We start from the raw sequence: 8790 nt of genomic DNA, 5'->3' as shown, positions 1-8790 counted from the left end.
GTATGTCTGAGTTCGCCATGGCTCGGCCAACATGTAGAGGCCCCTTTACAGCCCTGGGATGTTACAGCGACTTTTTCAATTAAATTGACTGGCCCGAAGTGCCAATTTACAGAATTACTGAACGATTTTCCTGATTTTTTCAAAAACGGCTTTAAAGATTTTTATTAAACTCGGTACATAAAAATCAAGTTATTTTAAATATCAACTTGGTCTTATTCTTATTGAAATATTACAATAGGGCTTAGATCCCGAATTTTCAAAAACACTTCTTCTAAAGTAACTTTAATTTGGATAAATATAAACTATGAAAAATTGTTATTGTTAGTAAGAGGTGAAAACCATTTTCGCACAACTTCTGAAGCTCGGAATGGAACATCGCAAAACAGCTTAAAGCCCCCAATCACATTTTATAGCACACACCTTTGTCATCTTTTGTTGAACTGTTGTTATTCGTCAGGGCTTTTGAGCGTTAAACCCAATGGTCATCACTGCACATGTTTCATACTTTATATTTCAATCGCAAAATTCAGAACTCTTAAAATTTGAAATAATTAATTATGTAATAAATTTATTTTAGTACGTATTCCAATGACACATTTAAATATGTTTAAATTTCAGGTTTATATCTTATTTAATAGGTAATTTTTTCTTTTAAATTTTTTTTAAATATTTAAATCTTAAACTGTAGTATTCTGGACAGAAACAAAGTTGGTTATTTTTTTTTTCATAACCCAAGAAACTCCTAAAAGCTTCAACCATGTTTGTTTATTTTTTACTGATATAATTACAAATAATTAAATTAAACAATAAACCATTTGTGTTTTTATAGTGACATACATAAGGAGCAGGGTCTTCAAAATATATTAGTTTAAAGCATAGTAAAAATCTAATAGGTACTATTTTTCGTTAGCTATTATTTAAATTGATGAATAATATAGTAGAATAATATAGAATAGTACATGAACAACCCAGAAATAGCAATTCATTTTCTATTAAAACTTTTAAATTTGAATTAATTTGGTTGCTTAATATATTCCAAAAGCTATTTCCTTTATCTGTTAAATTGGGATGGACAGACTGTTCTTCAGTCCTTTGTTATTTTTGAAATTTTCTTGTAGCAGACTTGTTTAACATTGCTATGAGATTGATTTACAAGAACATTCATCACACTGGAAACACAACCAGGGCCCTGTTTCATAATAAAGTACAAACTAATACTATTAGTCTTGTAGATTTATCTTAATTCAATTACACAGACTTGTACAATAGTAACTTGTACTTTAGTATTTTTTAATTCCTGTAATATCACTAATAGTCCTCCCTATTATAAAAAAAATAAGTATTAGTATTATTACCAAACTAGTTTCTACACTTGTACTATGAACTAATACTAATAACTAATAAGCTTTCATTAAGAAACAGGTCCCAGAACGATTTGTCGTAATTTAACAGTAATAATTATTCCCAATACGCTGCTTTTCTTGAATAGTGGTATATCTGAAAAAAAAATTTGTTTAATTAATTTTGTGTTTGAAGTATTCTATAGATAGGCAACACCTCCTTGGTGTTTTCCTATTCCAAGTTCTTAAAATAAAAAAACCTACCCATATCCTTGATCTTCTCACTATTCGTTCATCCATCCTCAAATACCAGATCACAACCGATTGATTTATATATGCACTCCTATTGAACAGCCTTCTTCAGCAAATCCTTCGTCATACGGAATACTTTTGGAATCCCCATCTCCATTCGCCAATCTTCATCCATTCTTTCCTTTAAACAACACCTATTCCTTCACTTATTGCACAACCAAACCTCCGCATCATTGTATAAAATATAATTAAGCATATATTGATAAACATTATAAACAGCAGTTAAGCAAAAATCTCGATGTAATTTCATTTTGCTTAATGGAAACTTTTAAATGATTTCCAGACAAAAATCATAAAGTATGAACCATGTATTTATTCTTAGGGGGCATATGTCCCAGAATAAAATTATTTTTTCATTCATTCATTCATTCATAGAGCTAATTGGTTATAACTCTAATAGCTATAGAAAAGTCTGCCAAACGACCTCAGTAAATAAAATTAACTACCAACTATTGCCTATCTTTGGAATTCGACTAATTTCAAATAAAAACAAAAAAAATAAAGAAAATTTTTGTGATACAGCCACTAAAAAAAAAAATGAAGTGTATTGGAAATAATTATTATTCGCTTCAATGGGCTCTTTAGACTATTTCCGATCTCCCATCCCGAGTTTGAGTGGTTCCATGAAAATAGTTTTCTCCTATAGTTAGTTATAAAATTCCTATATAGTTCATATTTATTCAATTTATATTACTACTAACAATGCAAAATAGTTGATTATTTTATATAAACAAAATTAAAGGTACTTTAGAAGAAATGTTTTTGAAAATTCGGCATTTAAGGCTTGTTATAATATATCAATTAGAATAATACCAAGCTAATATTAAAGATAAATTTAACTTATAATACTTCTAATAAACCATTAGAAGCACAATTCAAGGATTCCTCTGAAATGGGTTTAACAATGAATTTTGACAAATGGTTTTTTCATTGTACAAAGTTTCTTCCTTATCTAATCTCACTGATCTTTGCAATAATTAATCTTAATTATTTTAACGAAGGCTCTCACGGGCTAAAACTAAAAATATTTTAATTTGATCAAATTAAGGCCCTTTTTCTTATCCAAGTTGAAGAAATGTTAGTAAGAACTATTAAGAGTCCTTCAATTATACTTAATCTATTATTAGGTACATCACTGTATTTACCAAAAGAATAAAACTAAAATTTATGAGAAGAAAAGAACAGGAAACGTTCAGACAATAAATTTGAAAATTTAATTGCTCGTACTCATCATTTACTTTGCATTTTAATTTTCCATCTCTTTTTCCAAATATTTTGTTAAAACAAAGTTCATTTACTGATATTAATAATATGTTTCTCAACCTCAGCTTTAGGTTCATCTTCTCTGCCTAGGTGTCCTTTTAGAAGCTTTATTCTTTCTGAAGTACTCTTCAATAGGCTTCAAGAATGTTCAGAAATACTATGGAAATACTCCAGGTACCTTACACGGTAAAAGCTCCTCTCTACCTGCTTTTAGAATTTTTGAAAATCTGCTTGTTCATAATAGCCTCAGAGAACATCTAAACCTTAAGTATATGTCTTGAATTCTCAAAGAAAAATAACTCGTTGGTATACAATGAAAACAATACTTCTTGGAATACAATGATATGCTGTAAAGACCACGAAAATCACATCAAAGATGAAATCTATTGATGTTTAACAAAGAGACATTCCTTGCAATGGTGTAACTCAGATTTCTGACATATGGGAGATGCCGAACATGCCACCCTCTCTCTCCCTCCCTGTTATAATAAATTACTTTAATCAAAACTTAGAAGTAAACACTGACATGTTTTGGAAGGAAAGGTTATAAAACAAGTTCCTCAGAAAATCCGCTAGGAGCTCTTAACATAAAACATTACTTTAAATATGGCTGCTCACAATCCTATACATATAACATTTAACATGGTGAAACATTTTACATTTAACACAACATCCTGAATACTCCTAAAGAAGGGGCTCCCAAACTTAGGCTCCAACTTAGGCCTCCAAACTTAGGCTCAAGCGAATGTTTGGATGATGATAGAAATATTAAATTTTAATTTGTCTGCCACAGCTGAGAATAAATCCATTGGATTTTACAATGAATTCATATTATTTTCTTTTAAAACACTATTTGTTATTCATATTATTGATATGAGTTATTGTTGAATCATGGTTATGAGCAGTTGCGTCCCGCTTGGGTGGGTGCTGGCAGTTCGGTCCCCACAAGATCGCACCTCTGGGGAAATAAATATGACTTATTAACATAATTTTTTAAAAAATTAATATTTATAAAATTCGATGGTTTAATTCATAGTCGTTAATACGTACTCAATTTACTAAACAGGATCAAATGCCAGTATTTAAGAAGGGTAATATACCAAAAGCTAACTTCGAGTGCCACCTTACCTTCCCAATACAATAATTTGTAGAGATGTGATTTTTTAAAGGATTTAAGAAAAAATCCAAATCGCTCAACTGTAACTGAAGATTTTTCAACTTTTGTTTTGAATTTTCTAGAAATTAATGACGCATTTTTAGGCAACCATTATTTAATTAGACGATCGGCCAAACCCAAATCCACTATATCAGTCTTGACGCAATCCTCCCACGTTTCGGTCTACCCCTGGGACGTCCGCCCATCTGATCACTATTTATTAACACGAACATCTTTTAAAAATTAAGTAAATATAAATAATTTCCGAAAATACTCGGTAGAATCTAACTCAATGAATTTTCTGAGGTTCGATCCTGGCAATTTCAGAAAAGTTGGTTCATTTCATCACCTTAAATTATGAGGGAAGAAATAGTCAAAACAACAGTATCCATCAGAGACACATTACTAAGTTCTTATTCAACTACAATCACTGGGTTTCTGAGATCCTGAAAACCATAAAAATGAGCCATTTATGGAATTAATACTTATTCTCCAAAGCTCTTTCAGGTTAAAACAAGAAAATGGATATGGGCATTCAGTTACGCTATTTATTTTTGGAAGCCACGAAATAAATGTATTTTTGGCCACTGAAATCTTTTTCACTTATCGCAATCGAACAACTGATAACCTAGAAATTTTGCCATTCTTATTTTTGTATGTTATTTTTCAGCCCTAACATATTCTGAAAACTGTTAAAAATAATGGTTTACTGTTAATTAGGAGATATCTGTTGGACTTTAATTTCAACTATAAGTGGTATTTATTATTTATTAAGTTGTATATGTAAGTCCAGCAGTTGTAGTTGCTAGGCGCATTAATAAATATGCAGGTAACCAGTCTTCAAATATTTCTCAGATCGTCGAACTTGTAAAGTTAAGGAAAGAACGTGAACTAAAATAAAATAGCATATTTGTCTTAAGTTATAGCTAGCCGCCTAAAATAACAAAAAGGTCTATTTCCTTCTATATATATCAAACATTTTTAAATATTCAATAACACCTGGCTTTATTGCGTAGAATAAATAAATCATGATATAATCCATAAAGTAAGCCACTGGTCCCCATTGCCAGAAAGTTTAGTCAGATCTGACCAAACAAATTCCCTCCCTCCACTAACGGCAGTGAATATTGGTTTCTTTTCTTAACGTTGAAGGTAAATGTACATTTTTTCAGAATCGACTCGGAAAGAAAACTGACCTCCAGCTTTAAAGATATGTTTCATGGCAAACAAAACCTTGTTTTAAAACACTAAAGAAAAAAAGCAACTAGGAGAAATGTTTCCAGAGCACGGCGCGTTACCTGCTGTATCCCGAGGAAGGCCTTTTTGTGTGAATATTTTTGGAAGAATCGCAAGAAGGATTGGAAGGTAGAGTAAGAAGCCCAGAAGAATTGAACGAAGAACCCTGAAGCTCGCCCTGCAGAGAACCACGACAAAGAGCCGTGTGCAGCTGCTCGAAGCCCTTTGTCTGCTGAAGGCCAGGTAATATCTGAATGAAAAGGGGAGGGGGAGGGCTTAGTCCCTTCAAGGGTTCTTTGAACATGACCCAGATTACTTTGGCCTAAGATTCGAACAATATGCTTGTCACTTCTAAGGAATCTTACATCCTCCGAACTCACCCACGCCTGAGGTAAAGCTCTGCCTACCTAAGGATATTTTTTAAAAGGAAACAACTTGAAGAGTGGTGGAAGACTCACGGAATGTGACCTACTTCACTAAACTTCAATGATTTGTGTTCACTAAACAACAAGATATGGCTAAAAGTTTAAGATCAGAGTATATATCTACATTATTACGAGAAAGTTAAAGACATTGTTGGTTTGAAAGTTGTAATTTTCCATTAAGTAATAATAATAAAGTAATAATCCAGCCCGACTTGAAGAATTATACTTTTGTTAAATAGGAAGTTTAGTGTGAAAGGCTTCAGGCTAAAACATTACGCAATGACACATAGGAACTGAGCAGTAACAATGCTAGGTACATACCTGGAATCGTTGACATGATGATGACGCAATGCTTATGAAGCCATCTTTCTTGATGATTCTTCTTATGCTGTGAATATGCAATAAGGCTAGGTTGGAAAAAATACCTGATCTAATTACAAGATTATAAATAAATATAATCTAAAAAAAATTGTTTTGTACTCATTTCTTGGATCGATCTAGCTACTCCTTTTAAAGATAATTCAATTCACTACGAGACATATCAAAATCAATCTTAATTGGACCAGTATTATTAAAGATATTGCTTATAGTACTAAGGAACCATGACTGATATGAATAATTTTAAAATACTTATATAGGCTTGAAATGTTGAATTAACTGACTGGAAATGCCACTTAATATAATACATTTTTCGATTTACTTAATAAGGGATCAAACGGTTTTAATTAAACTTAGTATGTTAATGTACAATTAAATATCCTATAATTTCAACTTGGTATTATTCTCATTGAAATGGCTTAAATACCAAATTTTCAAAATGGCTTCCTCTAAAGTACCTTTAATTTTATTTGTTTGAAATAATTATCCATCTTAAATTTTTATTACTAATGAAAAATTGTTAAATAAAAACTTTGAATGGATTTGGTGTTTAATTTAAGATGGACAAAGTTTTTTTAGGTTGAAAAAGATTCCAGAAATAAGAGCAGTAATATAGACGTATTATATACCATTGGAAAGCCAAATATTTAAGAAAAACGTAATACTTAACATATAAAGTCGTACAAGTAATGAAGAATGACGAAAAACACGTAAATAAAAAACCTATTCGAACTTGAGTTTGATAGTTAAATTTTGACAATCAAATTATAATTTCTGATCTGCATCATTTCATTTTATTGATTTATGAAATAACCAACAGAGGTAACCTAAAAGATCGACAGTGGAGGGGGAAAATAAAATAAAAATATATAAAATTATGTAGAAATATATAAGACTAATTTATAAATCAATTAGCAAGCTATTGAATAATTAAACAGTTCTGCAATTCTTTTTTCATTTAAACCGCTCCCATGGTCTCCTTTGATTTCTTTAATTAATCGTAATGGACTGCCAGTTAAGGACCAATTAGGGGCATAACATCGATTTTATAATAAAGAAGAGAATACTAAAAAGTTATAAATTAAGTGTTATAAAAATTTTTCTGAGTTATAAACATACTTCATTTTTTTAAGTTAGCAGAAAAAGTAATAATACCGTATTTTTAGTCGATTTAATTTCTTTTTCCAATCTTTTTTCAAGGCTCTGGATAACGCTTTGAGGAAGGGAAGTCATGAACTCACAACTCATGCAGAGAAATAAAGTTTTTAATAATACTTTGATAAAGAGTCAAAAATAATTTTAACAAAAAATATGTAATATATCTAAACAATGAAATAAAAATAAATCATATCAGAAATAAATTAATCCCAAAGATTTTTGCATATTTCTCATCTATTGTGTTTCAATTAATCTCTTAGGCTTAGCTAGTTTATTATGAACGATAGGCTCCAAGAAATATAGACAGACGTCATTCACAAAACATTTATCATGATCTACTTCTGAACCGACTTGTAAAAAAAAAATTATATAACTTTTAGGGGACGGCAAAGTTCACAATAAATAATATTAATTGATTTAAAAAAAATAAATCTGTACCATTACAACCCATTAAGGTCACGGGTGCAGTACTTTGTAGTAGTGCAATGTGAAGTAGTGCAACGTTGAGCAAGGAGGTGATGTGGTCAGAATCACGCTCGACAGCTAGATTTTTTGTTAATTGGTAATAAAGGGAACCACTTTATGAGGTTGGATAAACCCTGGAGGGATTCAAAACTCACTTGGCTGGCTCACGGCAACAGTGAAATAATTACCTGCCACAGCCGGATTCGAACCACTGAACTACCCACTCAAAAAATAATATCTGGTAAAAATTTGAACTATTTCATTTCATGACTTTTTTATTCATAACCAGCATGCCAAAAAGTTCATTAGAATTACTCTATGTTAAAGTAATTTTTAATTTAAATACTTAAAGATTGGTCAAAACACACACGTGATCCAACAGTGACATCAACAGTAGGTATCAACGACAATAAAGAAAACGTAAAAAGAATATAACAATTAGAATAGAAAAGAATAAAGATATAACAATTTTTTGTTCAAACAGTGTCAAGTATGAGAGACAGCTAAATAATTAAGAATACTACTTTTTAAAAAATGAAGCATTTGAAAAACAGAATGGAAGTTTTCTGAGTCAGGACCATCTGATGGCTGGTCTATTGTGCCTCTTATCTTGTGTCATGCATTTGTGACAAGTCTCACTAGAAAACAGAGACAGTATCCTCGCTAAAATGAGAGAATGTCTCATCCTATATCTTTCCGATCTATACTACATTCACCATGTCACATAAAGCACTGTTGAATTTGAATATGTAAAAAAAAAAATGAATAGGTAGAAAAAAATTAAGAATTTGAAGGTGAATGAATAAAAAATAGCTCTATTATCATTCAGAGTTGGATAAAAAGTAATTGAAATTACAATTACATTTCAATTACTGTAATTTTAAACTAGCAAATTAAATTACATTTTTGATTATTAATTTCAACGACTTGATCAGCGATTGCAATTTTAATAATAGTTCGAAATTAGAATTACTAGTTGAACCCAAAGAATCCCAATTACGTATGTAATTAGTAATGGCAATCACGTTTTGTCCAACACTGTTATTATTGGATGCAG

The sequence above is a fragment of the Halyomorpha halys genome, unplaced genomic scaffold, assembly GCF_000696795.3.
Source record: "Halyomorpha halys isolate HHAL.00 unplaced genomic scaffold, Hhal_1.1 Scaffold1401.1, whole genome shotgun sequence".
Lineage (NCBI taxonomy): Eukaryota > Metazoa > Arthropoda > Insecta > Hemiptera > Pentatomidae > Halyomorpha > Halyomorpha halys.
This window is presented reverse-complemented; position numbering follows the sequence as displayed.